Source organism: Fukomys damarensis, unplaced genomic scaffold (genome assembly GCF_012274545.1).
Source record: "Fukomys damarensis isolate Sample0158 unplaced genomic scaffold, DMR_v1.0_HiC HiC_scaffold_39, whole genome shotgun sequence".
NCBI lineage: Eukaryota > Metazoa > Chordata > Mammalia > Rodentia > Bathyergidae > Fukomys > Fukomys damarensis.
The window spans coordinates 50656509-50671331 of NW_022900951.1; the positions used below are offsets into that span (position 1 = coordinate 50656509).

The window sequence follows — 14823 nt, forward strand, 5'->3', positions numbered from 1 at the left end:
TACTTTCTTGTTATTATTTATTGTGTCACAGGGCTTCTCCTCAGAAAGTCCTTGCCTTTGCCTATGTCCTTAAGACATATCTTCCAGCATATTGAGTATTTGCATTTTAACATTCAGATCATTGATTCATTTTGATTTTAATGTAGTACATTGTGAGATATATGGGTCTAGACTCAATATACATGAAGATAGCTAGTTTTCCCAGAACCATTTCCTAAAGAGCTTATCTTTCCTCCATTGTATGTTTTTGGCCTGTCAAAATAGCTAAATGTGCCCAGATTGTTTTTGTATTCTCTATTCTTTGATCTATGCTTGTCCTTTGTTCCAACATCATGTTTTTTTTTTTTAATCGCTATTGCGTTGTAATACAACTTGAAGCTTCCTGCTTTGCTGTTTTTACCCAGGATTGCTTTCCTTATTCTGGGTCTCCTCTGGTTCCTTATTAATTTTAGTATTGTTTTGTCTATTTCTGTGAGAAATACCATTACTATTTTGATTCAGATTGCATTAAATGTTTATATCAGTTTTGGAAGTATGGACATTTTGACTATATTGGTTCTGCATACCAAGGCACAGAGGGCATCTTTCTATTTTCTGATGTCCTCTTCAATCTCATTTTTCAAAGTTCTGTAGCTTCTGTTGTAGAGCTCTTTCATTTCTTGGTTAGGTTAATATCTACATATTTAATTTTTCCTTATGCTATTGTGAATGATATTGTTTTCTCAGTTTTGTTTCTATGTTAATTTACAGAAATTCTATTGATTCTTACAATATGTATTTTGTATCTTGCTACATAGCTGAATTTGCTTATAAATTTTAGTTAACTTCTGGTGCAATTATTTAGGTCTTCAATATAGAGGATTGTGTTCGGCAAAAAATGATAATTTGACTTCTTCCTTTCCCATTCATATTCCTTCTATTTCTTTCACTTTCTTGATAGCCTGGACTAATTTTTAGTACTTTATTGAATAGAAGTAATAATGGATATATTGGTCTTCTTCCTGATTTTGGAGGAAAAGCTTCCAGTTTATCACCATTCAATATGATGTTGGCAGTATATTTGTCACAAATAGCTTTTATCAGGGTAAGATGTTGGCAGTATATTTATCATAAATGACTTTTATCAGATTAATAGAAAGTCCTTCTGTACCTATTTTCCTCAGGATTTTTATCATGGATGAATTGGATTTTGTCTAAGGCTTTTTCCACATCTATTTATATTATCATATGATTTTGAACTTGGTGTACTTATGGAATGTATTTCATTTATTGATTGTTTATATTGAGCCAGTCTTGCATTCCTGAGATGAATCCTACATGGTCATGTTATATGATCTTTTGTGTGTGTGTGTGTGTGTGTGTGTGTGTGTGTATCTGATTTATTTTATTTATGATAATGATATCAAGGTGCATGCATTTACTTAAAAATGTCTGAAATTTATACCTCATTATGGCAGAATAGTACACCATTGTATATAAATACCACATTTTCTTTATCCATTTATCTGTTGAAGGGCATATAGGCTATTTTCAAGATTTTTCTATTATAAATTGTGCTACCATGAACGGGAGTATACATGTATCACTGTGGTATGATTACTAACACTTTTGCGGAGATACCTAAAAGAGATCAGTTTTACTATATATATATATATATACACATACATACATACATACATTTAAAATATACAATACAATACAGTTATATTCATCACTGGGATCTTGTACCTTTACATGACTTATCTTGGTTCTTATTTTTTCCCCATATGCCTGGCTTCCCTTCCCCATTTACAAAGACTTTGTTGTCATTTGTTTGCTTTTCTCTTCCCTTTATACCTTTCCCTTACCTCTCCCATTTGCCCAATAACTTTAGACCTTTTATTCCTATTACAAAATATCAATTATACATTTTGACCCTTATTTACCCTTTTCGTTTATTACACCAGAGAAGCTATATGGTATTTACATATGTGTGTCCTATTAATTTCACTTGTGTATGGAATCAATGTGCATCCACTTAGCTATAAATGTTTCTAGTTTCTCATTCTTTATGGCTATTACTCCAATTTAGGGGAAAAACCCCACATCTTATTTATCCAGTCCCCAGTTGATGGGCAATTAGGCTGATTCCAAGATTTAGCTATTACAAACTGTGCCATTATAAACATGGGTGAGCACAAATCTCTCTGATATGATTCTTTTACTTCTTTTGGAAAAATACCCAGCAGGGGAATAGCTGGCTGAAATGGGACTTCCAATCCTAGTTGTTTAAGGTATCTTCCTATTGATTTTCACAGTGGTTGCACCAGTCTGCCCTCCCACCAACAACAGAGAAGGGTTCCTTTCTCCCCACACCCCCACCAACCTTTATTATTGATTGATTTCTTGGTAGCAGCCATTTTTTCTGGGGTGAGGTGGAAACTCAGTGTTGTTTTGATCTGTACCTCTTGAATGACCAGTGATGTTGAACATTTTTTCATATATTTATTTGCTGCTTTTACTTGCTTGTCTGAGAAATGTCTGTTCATTTCAGATGCCCATTTTTTATTGGATCTTTATATGTGAGAGGCCTGATTTTTTTGACTTCTTTATATATTCTAGATAGTAGACCTTTGAGGAACAGCTGGTAAAGGTATATGATCTTTTTGATTATTTGTTACATCCTATTTACAGTATATTGTTGAAAATGTTTCCATCTATGTTAATTAATAAATTTAGCTTTTATATATATATTTTTTGTTTTGATCCTTGTCTGGCTTTAGAAAAGAGGTAATGCTAGTTCCTTGGAATGATATTGGGAGTACTCCTCCCTCTTCAATTTCATTAATGAGTTTGAGGAGTATTCACATTAGATCTTTCCCGAAGTTCTCTTAAATTTTAGTAGTGAGTTCATCAGCACCTAGGTTTTTTTTGTTGGTAGCTATTTAAAATTACTGCTTTAATTTTATTGCTTGTTATTGGATTATTCAAGGGGTTTTATATCTTATTGGTTCAGTATTTGTAATTTACATGTGTCTAAGAATCTATCAATTTATTCTGAATTATCTTATTTATTGGAATATAGTATTGTAAAGTAGTTGCTAATAATCTTCTAGATTTTGGCAGTGTCCATTAGGATTCCACCTTTTTATCTTTAATATTGATTTGTATATTTTTCCCCTTGTTTAGGAATGACTGGCTAAGAATCTGTCTACTTAGTTTATTTTTCCAAAGGAAAAAACTGTTCAATATGTTGATTCTTTGTATTTTTTAGTCCCAGTTTCATTGATTTCTTCTCTGATCTTTACAATTTCCTTTCTTGTTCTATTTTTGGACTTGAATTATTCTTGTTTTTCTATGATCATCAATAGGTTACTTTTTTGAGCTCACTCTTTTTTTCTGATGTGGGCATTCACAGTTAAAATCTTTCCATGAGAACTAAAACCTGTCATGTAAAGTTACAAGAACCCAATAATGAATGTAACTGTACTGTATACCTAAAATGTACTAATAAAGTCAATGAGAGGAAAAAATAACAACTTTCCTCGTAGGACTGCTTTTATTGTGTTCCTTAAGTTCTGGTATGTTGTACTGAAATTTTTGTCTAATTCTAGAAGTTGTCACATTTTATTCCTTGATTTGTTCTGTAAGCCATTGATTGTTTAAGAATGTATTATATAATTTCCATGCACTTGCATTATTTCTATGGTTTATTTTGCCATTGATTTTTAGTTTTGTTTCACTATGATGTAATAATATGCACAGGATAGTTCAATTCCTTTGCACTTTAAAGTACGGCTTCTTAGCTAGTATGTTGTCTATTTTGGAGAAAGTTCCATGTTTTGTATGGAAGGATGTATACTCTTGTTCTTGAGTAGAATATTCTGTAGATATCTATTAAGTTCATTTGTTTGAAGATTTGATTCAACTCAGATATGTATTTATGTATTTTTTGTCTAGTTGATCTGTCTAATTGTGACAGTCAGACACTGAAGTCCCCCACTACAATTTTACCGATGTTTATTTTTTTTTTTTTTTTTTGTACCAGGGATTGAACTCGGGTCCTTGTGCTTGCGAGGCAGGCAGCGGAACCACTGAGCTAAGTCCCTGGCCCTTTTACCGATGTTTATCTTATCTTTTATGTCCAGTAGTGTTTGTTTTATGTAGCTGGGTGTCCCATTACTCAGTGCACTATGTTTGTAATGTTATCTCTTACCACTGAATTGCTTCCTTAGTATATATGTAGTGACTTTCTTTGACTCTTCTGATCAATTTTTGCTTGAAGACCATTCTGTCTGAAAGTAGCATAACTACTCCTGCTTATTTTTGGATTCTTGTTCCAAGCAGTACTGTTTTCCATCCTTTGATTTTTAGTCTATGAATTTCTTTTTCATTAAATGTGTTGCTTATGTACAGACTACTGTTGGTTTATTTCTTGATCCATTCTGCCAATCTGTGTCTTTAAATGAAGGAATTGAGATCATTCACATTGAGAGTTGTTTTTGGAAAGATATTGACTTATTCCTGTCATTGCATTATTTTCTTGTCTCTGATTTTATTTCTTTAAATTTTCCATAACTGTTTACCCTACCTATTGTATTCTTCCTATTAGAAGTTTTGGCATTTTTAGCTTCATTGTCTTTTTTAAAATTAACTTTATTGGTACATTTTAAGTATACAATATCATGACATTTGTCTTTGGAAGTTTGCACTTTTACCCAATCTTCCTTGGTTCTTATTTTTTTGTTTCCCATTCCCCTGCCTTCATTGTCTTTTTCTATAGTTTTCTTGAGATGTTTTTGCAATGCTCGTTTGGAGTTTGTGAGTTCTTTTAGATGCTCTTTATCTTAAAAATATCTAATTTCTGTGCATGTAGAGCAGCTGTGCCTGACAGCGCGTCTGAAGAGAGCTTGGGTGGGGTACAGAGTAGGGGGCTGTGGTGGTGGTGGGAGAAGGAGGTGGCGAATCACTTATAAATGGCGCCCAAGCAGGACCCGAAGACCAAGTTTCAGGAAGGTGAAAGAGTACTGTGCTTTTATGGGCTTCTTTATGAAGCAAAGTGTGTAAAGGTTGCCATAAAGGACAAACAAGTAAAATACTTTATACATTACAGTGGTTGGAATAAAAAATTGGGACCAATGAGTTCCAGAAAGCAGAGTACTCAAATACGTGAACACCAATCTACAGAAACAGCGAGAACTTCAAAATCCAATCAGGAGCAATATGCAGAGGGAAAGATGAGAGGGGTTGCTCCAGGAAAGAAGACAACTGGTTTGCAACAGAAAAATGTTGAAGTGAAAACAAAAAAGAACAAACAAAAAACCCCTGGTAATGTAGATCGTGGAAGTACCTGTGAGACACTTCAGCCTCCTCGGAAGAAGAGGGCCTGGGTAGATCCTACTGTTGAAAATGAAGAAACATTTATGAACAGAGTTGAAGTTAAAGTAAAGATCCCTGAAGACCTAAAACCGTGGCTTGTTGATGACTGGGACTTAATTACCAGTCAGAAACAGCTCTTTTTTTTCAGCTTTAATTGAGTTTATTGGTACATTTTAGGGATACAGTACAGTTACATTCATTGTTGGGATCTTGTACCTCTACATTACAAGTCTTGATTCTCATTTTTCCCCCTTACTTCTGCCCTCCCTTCACCCCCTCCTCCCCTCCCCATCTACAAACACTTTATTTTCATCCCTTTTATCTTCCTGCCAAGAAGAATGTGGATTCCATCCTAGAGGACTATGCAATTTAAAAGAAATCTCAAGGAAACACAGATAATAAGGAGTATGCTGTTAATGAGATTGTAGCAGGGACAAAAGAATGCTTCAGTGTGATGCTGGGCACTCAGCTCCTCTACAAATATGAGAGACCACAGTACGCTGAGATTCTTGCTGATCATCCTGATGCACTCATGTTCCAGGTGTGTAGAGCACCACATCTACTGAGATTATTTGTACGAATGGGAGCAATATTGGCCTATGCACCTCTGGATGAGAAGAGCCTTGCTTTATTACTGAATTATCTTCATGATTTCCTCAAGTATCTGGTGAAGTATTCAGCAACTCTGTTTAGTGCCAGTGATTATGAAGTGCCCTGCCTGAGTCCCATCGGAAAGCAGTGTGAGGCACTCTCACCCATGTCTGATCTCTGTCAACATGTTTTTGTTCCTAGTCCTTCTCTTGTACAAATGATGTACTTTGAAGATGTTAGTGTATAATAGAGTTGATGTTTGTTTTGATTTTAAACAGAAAATAAAAGGGGTTACAGCTGCTTTTTTCTTTTTCCTTTTCATTTCAAAGTTGCTACCAGTGTGTTTAATGATGGACAACAAAGAGACATGGTGTAGAGTGTTTTGTTACCTAGTTGACAAAGCTGCTTTTGAATGCTGGTGGTTCTATTCCTTTGACACTATGCACTTTTATAATATATGTTAATGCTATGTGACACAATGCTCTGATTCCTAGTGCCAAAGGTCCAATTCATTGTATATAACTGAACACACTCATTCATGTGTGCTTTTTTTTTTTAAAAAACAGTGCTTAAAGAGCCTTTTCTTTGCAAGTCATCCCTGTTGCTCCTTAAGCATTTTATTTTTGCTCAAATTGTTGGAGAATGGTGAATTGTTTCATGGTTTTTGTATTTGTGTCTAACACATGTTTTAACATGATACACGATGCATTGTGTAGCTACAGTTTTCTGGAAAGTCAATATTTTAGGAATTTTTTTCAGATCTTCAATAAATTTTTTCTTTAAATTTCAAAGAAAAAATCTCATTTCTCCAATGATTTTGAAAGGGATGTTTGCAGTATATTTCAGTCAGGGTTAGAAGTTGTTTTCTTTTAGGGCCTGAAACAATTCACTTCAAGTTTTCTTGACTTTTAAGATTTATTTTGAGAAATTTTCTGTAATATTAATGGATTTTTTTGTATAAGTTATTTTTTTCTCTAAGAACTTTTAAGATTCTGACCTTGTGTTAGATTTTTGGGATTTTGAATGTAATATGTGTCATGGAGAAGGTCTTTTCTTATCATGGAGATTTTGGATTTGTATGTCTTATGTATCTGTATGTTAAATATTGTCCTCATATTTGGAAGGTTTTCTGCAAAGTGGTTATCTGTGCTATTTTTTCTGTTTTCTGGAGAATTCTAATTCATCTTAGATTAGTCTTCTTTGCATGATCAAGCACCTATTGGATACATCTTTTACGTTCACTGTTGTTTTTAAGGTATCTCTCAAGTACTGATCACTGACAACAGCCTTGTTTTCTATTTCTGACACTCTGCCCTCACATTGTTCACTTCTGTTTCTTATACCTACCTTCCATAGAATTATTAATCTCCTGAGTTTCCTTTTTGAGCCTTTTCATAAACTCATATTCTATACTAGATCTTCATGCTTCATATCATTTTGTTGATTAGATCCATTATCTGTTTAGTTATGCTTTCTTTGTTCCCACCAACCTTCTTACTGAGTTTTAAAATCTCCTGTATTATCCTTTCAAATAATTTGGCTGTGTGACCTTTGATTTCCTTCTTCTCAGTGCCCTGTTGATCAGCTTTGATAGAGTTATGTGGAAGCATATTTTGCCTCGCTTTCTAAGGCTTCTATTTTTTGTTTGTTTGTTGTTGTTTGTTTATTTTTTGCTGTTCAGGTTGATTATAGCAGAAGCCTTTAATCTAGCTGTTATTATGGGGAACTCTTATTAGGGGCTGCTTTTCAGTGATTACTCTGGATGTGGCTAACTCTAGGCTTCTGCCTCTGTCCCAGAATCCTACCACCTCTATATATTTTGGAGGCGAGGATGCAGTGTATTTGGCTCAGTACTCAGTTATCTGAATGGCATATTGTTATGACACCAAGTCATTCCAGTTATTGACATGCAGAGAAAACCAATTGATAGCAACAACAACATCAATTTGGGTATTATTTTGGCTAGTAAACAGCAACAATCAAAGATCCAAAGACAAATTTAATATTGAAATACTCTATAAACCAACAGTGTACCACTCTTTACCATAGAAAAGTGATCTATAGTTATAGTATAAACACCAAGAAAAATTAAATATTGACCTATAGTAAATATTTATTAGATGAACAACTTTACCTCCACTAACAATGGAACAGTATTCAACAGCACTGGCATAGAGTTAACTACCTCAACATTCACAAAGCTTAATTATTACACTATTAAAGATATAAGGGGTGGGGAACTATGGCGAGAAAAGTAAAGTCTGAAATATTAATCAATGTAAGATGAGAAGGAGGAGAGAAAATTAAACTAGGAGACCCTATTAGGGAATAAAAATAAATTAATACTATTAGATAGTAGTAACAGAAAAGAACAAAGAACAAAAAAGAAAAAAAAGAGCAAAACAAAGCTGAAAAACAAAGAAAAATTAGAAGAGAAAAGTTAAAAGGAGAAAAAAGCAAAGGAGAAACCCCCAAACCCTCAAAAACCAATGAAGGATAAACAAGGGGGGGAAATTGAGTCAATAAAAAAATTCCTGTATTTCTGAAGAGTTTTTCCCCCACAATCTGCATTTTTTGGAAGCCAGCAAGCCACTATTTCTCTGCTTAAGTTTATAGCCCATGGGTTTGTGAGTTGTCACTCTGCTTCAGGGTCCCCGCTGTCTGTATTGCCCAACTTGTGGCAACCATTCAAGCCAAGTCATGTCCTTGCTCATGGTGATAGATGGGAAAAGCAAATGAGCCTCTGGTTACTGCCAGATGTTGGTCCTTGGGCAGGGATTCAAGAAGACATTGACTTAATATCAACACTTTCATATCCAGCCTCCTTTAAAAGCCACACTTCCTATGTTTATAGTGGCATAGTTTGTAATAGCCAAAACTTGGAAACAGCCCCTTCGCCCATCAGGTGGAAACTGGATAAAGAAGATGTGGTTTTTCTATAAAATGTAATATTACTCAGCCATAAATAATGAGAAATTAGATTTATTCATAGGAAAATGGATACATATTGAGGATATACTCCTAAGTGAAATAAATAAGTCACACATGTGTAAATACAAAATAGTTTCTCTGGTGTGAATAAACTGTAATAGTACATAAGATCCTAATGATATAATGGACAATGTGAAATAGGAAGAAAAGGGCTAAAGGTATAGGGGAAAGTGGGAAGGGAAGGAGAAAGCTAATAAGAGAAAAGAAAAAAATACGAGAAAATGAAAAATGGAAATAAAGTGTTTGTAAACGGGAAGGGGAGGAGGGGGTGAAGGGAGGGCAGGGACAAGGGGAAAAAATGAGAACCAAGACCTGTCATGTAAAGGTACAAGATCCCAATGATGAATGTGAATGTACTGTATACCGAAAATGTACCAATAAACTCAATAAAAGAAAAAAAAATAAAGCCACACTCACAGGGCCTGTTTCTCTACTACAGAGGGCAAGACTTGTGTCTTTTCCATCCTGAGCTTATACTTCCCAAGGAGTTTATGTCTGCTCTGCACTCCTCTCTACATGGCTGTCTTCCACATAGTCACTGTGGGAGGGTAACATTGAAAGCCAAGAAATGGAATATTTCTACAGTTGATATGTGACTGATTTTAAAACAACCAATCCCTTCCAAAAGTGGTACCTGATTAAACATTCTCTGGCAATATGATGGGTTTTTTCTTCAGCTTTAGCCTTCTGTGAGTCGGTTTTGGAGTAAAACCCTGTTTTTGCTGTTTTCATAACTTACTATAGCTGTGATCTCTTCTGGGGCTAGGTCTATACTGCTGTCCAGGTCTGTACTTTATCCATGGGTTTACCTTCTCACCTTGGGCATTACCCTAGTCCACAATCAGGGCTGTCCACTGGTCAGCATTTCTGCTGCATCATGCCAAGGGGAAATAAAATGTAGAGCCAGCTTCCAGTTGGCAGATGGTTGCTGCCAGGGAATAGAATTCACAGGCCCAGAGTTGGCCAGTGGCAAATGTCTGCAGGGTACCTTGTGTGGTCTGCTTGGAGCATGGACCCATTCTCTGTCTTTCTGAAAGTTTCTATTCTGAGCATGTGGTTCCTTTTATAATAGCAAAGAAAAAGGATAGTATTGTATAGAAAAAGTGCGTGCGTGAGTGCGTGCGTGCGTGCGTGTGTGTGTGTGTGTGTGTGTGTGTATTTGTGTGTTTCTGGTGTTGGGGAAGCATAAACTTGGAAGATAAAGAAACCTCAATGATTCTTAGATCTAAGAGACAGGGAGCTGGAAGAGAAGGAATGCAACCTAGCTTAGAGTAGTTGTTTGAAATGTAGAAGTAGCTATTTAGAAGAATTGGGACAAACTCTGTTGTTTTTCAGAGAGAACATAGGGACCAAAATGGGCATAGTGCAAATGATGTGTGTGTGCGTGTGTGCATGCCCTCGTGCATGTGTGCTCACGTGTTCTCTTGATGATAACATTTGAAAGAGTGATTGGTAAGGTGACAGCAGTGGGAAGTGTAGTGAAGGAGATTCAAGAACAAGTTAAACTTAGGGTAGGCAATTTGGTGTTAGCCTTATTACTCTCACCTCTGTTCTCATTCCCTTTATGGGGCTTGACACAGAATAAGCTGGTTAGTGTTTGGTGACTGGAAATTTAAGTGTCAACGAGATAGAAGTCTTCCTACGTAGGAGGGAAACTAGGAACTTATGGGATGTGTATTTTATTTTTTATTATGATAAATTTCAACTATATGTTATAAGTAAATAATTTTGTTTTTTTTTTGGGTACCGGGGATCGAACTCAGGTCCTTGTGCTTGCAAGGCAGGCCACCAAACCGCTGAGCTAAATCCCCGGCCCAATAATTTTATAATTATTCCCCATGCTTACTAAACTCAACCTCAACAATTCCCAGCACATGACTAATATTAGTTCATTTATAACCTACTCTTCTCCCTCTACCCGGTTCACACTAGATTAGTTTGAAGAAAGTTGTATAAATGGGATGCACATTTTAAATATTAAAATATATTAAAAAATTGTGAACTAGCTGAACTAATTTATGCTTCCATCAGCAGTGTTTGAGAGTCAATCTGAAAATAAGACTGTAAGATTTCCATTAATCAGGAATAGTATTTTATTATTTCAGATTGCATTTACCCAGCTAGTAGTGAAATTGGGCATGCTTTTACACCTTTAGAACTTACATTTCCCCTTTTTGAACTACCTGTTCAAATCTTTTTTGTGGGGGAGGGGTGCCAGGAATTGAGCTCAGGGCCTTGCACTTGTCAGGCAGGCACTGTGCCACTGAGCTACATCCCTGGCACTCTGTTCAAATCTTTCACCAAGAAATATTAACCTAACTACATGATACTTGTATAACAACAGATACAGAAGATAAGGGGACACAATAGGTAATTCCAAAATAAATATGTGGCTAACAAGCAACTGCTTTTCCACAAAGGCAGTGAAAACATACATTGAGGAAGAAAATCTATTTGATAAATGATTATGGAAAAATTGGATCTCCACATGCAAAAGAGTGAAACTAGACTCCTATCTCACAATACCAAAATCAACCTAAAAAGGATCAAAGATTTAAATGTAATAACTGAAGCTATGAAACTACTAGTAGAAATATATAAGAATATCTATAGAAATAGACCTTAGGACATCGGGCTGGCAGCAATGTTTTAGATATGACCCCAAATGAAACAAAAGCAAAAAATTTACCTCTAGGATTGCATCAAACCAAATAGATCCTGTACAGCAAAGGAAACAATAAAGAGAGTAAAGAGATAACATAAAGAAGGGGAGAGAATATTTATAGACTATTCATTTGATAATGGATTCATTTGTAGAATATATAAAGAACTTAATTTAATAGCAAGAAAAAATATTACTGAAATGGGCTAACACCTGCACAGAAATTTCTAGGAAAAAGACATACAAATGACCAACAAGTATATTTTAAAAAATATTCAGTGTCACTAATCATTAGGGAAATGTGAGTCAAAATCACAATGAGCTATCATCTCACCCCCAGTTAGAATGGCTATTATGAAAAGTACTGGCAGGGATGCAGACAAAGGAGAGCAGTTATACATTTTTTATGAGAATGTAAATTAGTACAGCTGTTACAAAAAACAGTATGGCAGTTCCACAAATATCATGAATAAGCTTGGCATGGTGGTGAATGTTTGTAATCCCAGCTTCCTGGAAGGCTGAAGCAGGAGAATTTCAAATTTGAGGCCAGCCTTGGCCTGAGACCCTGACTTAAAATAAAAAGATAAAAAGAGCTAGTGAGTAGCATAGTGATAGAGCACTTGTTTAGGATGAATGGAGCCCTGGGTTCAATCCCAAGCACTTCAAAAAACACAAATTCTAGAAATAGAACTACCATATGATCCAGCAGTCCCACTACTGGATATGTATCTAAGGGAAATAAAATCAATATGTTAAAAAGATATCTGCATTCACGTGTTTATTACAGCAGTATTTACAGTAGCTAATCAAACTTCATAACCATGGGTAGATGAAAGATAAGATGTAATAAATATACACATTGGAATATTTTCATTCATAAAAGAATGAAATTTGGTCATTTGCAGCAGAATAGATGATACTGAAGAACATCATATTAAGTGAAATAAGTCAGGCACAAAATAACCCAAATACTACATGGTCCAACCAATATGTGGAAGCTAAAAAGCTTATCTCAAATAAATACAGAATAGAATGGTAATTACTAGAGCCTGGGAAGAATGAAAAAAAAGGGAGGTTGAAAAGAGGGCCTTTAATGGGTACAGGGGTATGTTTGAAGAACTGGAGATTAATGCAAAATAATTAGATTACACTGGATAAACTGGTCTCTAAATCTTTGGTGAGATATTTGTCTCTGTGGACAAGTTTAGCCATAAACTTTGTGATCCCTTTCCTTGAATACTGTCCAAGTCACATTAACTCATTCTTTTATTTTTGTCTCCCATTTTCTCTAACTTCCATGGAGTCACCTTCACTATTGCTCAAACAACCACTCCTGTTATGTCATCACAGTAGTTACCTCACCCAAGTTACAACAAAACTGAGCAGGTTATTCTGTACACCAAGTTCCATTCCTGCTGTGCCTTACCAAGGATTGTGCTTGGGATAAAATCCAATCACTCGATGGAGGGTTGAAATATAACTGATTCCCTTTACATCATTAATTCAGTAATATTCATTCAAATTATTTCTGAGGCTCAAATCTTTCTGCAAAGAGCTCAGATCATACATTTTTGTTCATTTAATTTACGTTAGTTACTAAGTTGGCCTCTGTATGATCAAGTAGAGGATCTGGGAGTGGAGAGATGGTGTGCTTTTACACAGCTTCACAATAGTTATCCAAGATTTGATGCACTCAGAATTTATAATGATGAGCTTTAACGTATTTCATTTAGTAGCTATAAAATACTAGTGATGTATACATTTTTGTCCTTTATACTAGTGAGGAAAACAATGTTTAGAAAGATTATGGACCTTGTTTCACAGTTATACAACTAATTTTTTTTTATACTGGGGATCGAACATGGGACCTTGTGCTCGCAAAGCAGGCAGCGGAATCACTGAGCTACATCCCCAGCCCTACTCAACTAATTTTGAGCAGAGAGGAGCCTAGAAATTCTCTTAATTATAAATCTAGGGCTTTTTACCTATTCATTTGTCTTTACCTGAAAGTTTGTAGGAACTCCCATCTGTTCTACTCTTTCAATGGCTGTCCTGTCTCTGACTATTCCTTGGGAGTTTCATGGAGGGGAAAAATGCCAGTGCCATAATCATGTGACACCTTGTCCATGAAGTAGAAGACTGAAGAATCTGGCTTCATTGTCCATGTGCTGCTGTCTTTGAAATCTGCAATAATACATAAGATCCTAATAAGATTACTGACATTTAGAAATGGGAAGAAAGGAGCTAAAGGTGTAGGGAAGGTGGGATGGGTAGGGGAAGGATAATAAGGGAAAAGAAAAAAATGTGAGATAATGAAAAGATGGAAATAAAGTGTTTGTAGATGGGGAGGGGAGGAGCGGGTGAATGGAGGGCAGGGTTAGGGGAAAAAAATGAGAATCAAGACTTGTCATGTAGAGGTACAAGATCCCAACAGTGAATGTAACTGTACTGTATCCCTAAAATGTACCAATAAACTCAATTAAAGCTAAAAAAAAAAGAAAAAGAAATGACTTGGTCATATGGGTTGAAAAGGGGATGAAATGCTCTAGTAGAGTACAAAGAAGCTTTTATTTTGATTTACAATACCCCTGAGAGAGGCATCAATGGACAATGAACTAAAAATGAGGTCTCCGTCTTAGTGTGCTAGGGCCACCATAACAAAATGAGTGTCTTAAAGAAAATTTACTTTCTTTGAGTGGTAGAAGCTAGAAGCCCAACATAGAAACATTGGTTCATTTGGTTTTTCCTTACATGATCTTCCTGCTATGAGTATATATCTCGGTTATCTCTTTTTGTATCCAAAATTCCCTCCTTATAATGACACCAGTCAGATAATAGGAAGGTCCACCCTAACAATATCATTTTAATTCTTTGAATGTCTGGCCTCTAAATGAAGTCATATTCTGAGGTACCAGGAGTTCATGTTTTGACATATGAATTTGAGGAGAAGAAACAAAGCTCATAACACAGCCTCAGAGCTTGGACTGAAACTAGTTCATCTTTTAAATTGAAATAATTGGCAGCTGGATAAAGAGACATGTAAGTATTTTCAAGATGAACCATGTGGGCTGGGAGGCTTCCAAATATCATTACTTAGTACCTGAACCCCTTCTCCCCGGGTCCCAGCTCTTTCACCCCAGATAGGTCAACTTTCAGGGTAGCTGCATAACCATCCATTGTCTGTTGCTAGCAGAATCTTGTTTTTTTTTTTTTTTTTTTTT

The 14823-nt window shown here is 35.6% G+C and overlaps 1 pseudogene; it reads left to right on the forward strand.

The window, feature by feature from the left end:
- The first annotated feature begins 4926 nt into the window (after positions 1-4926).
- LOC104867751 lies at positions 4927-6102 on the forward strand (annotated as a pseudogene).
- The last annotated feature ends 8721 nt before the right edge of the window (positions 6103-14823 follow it).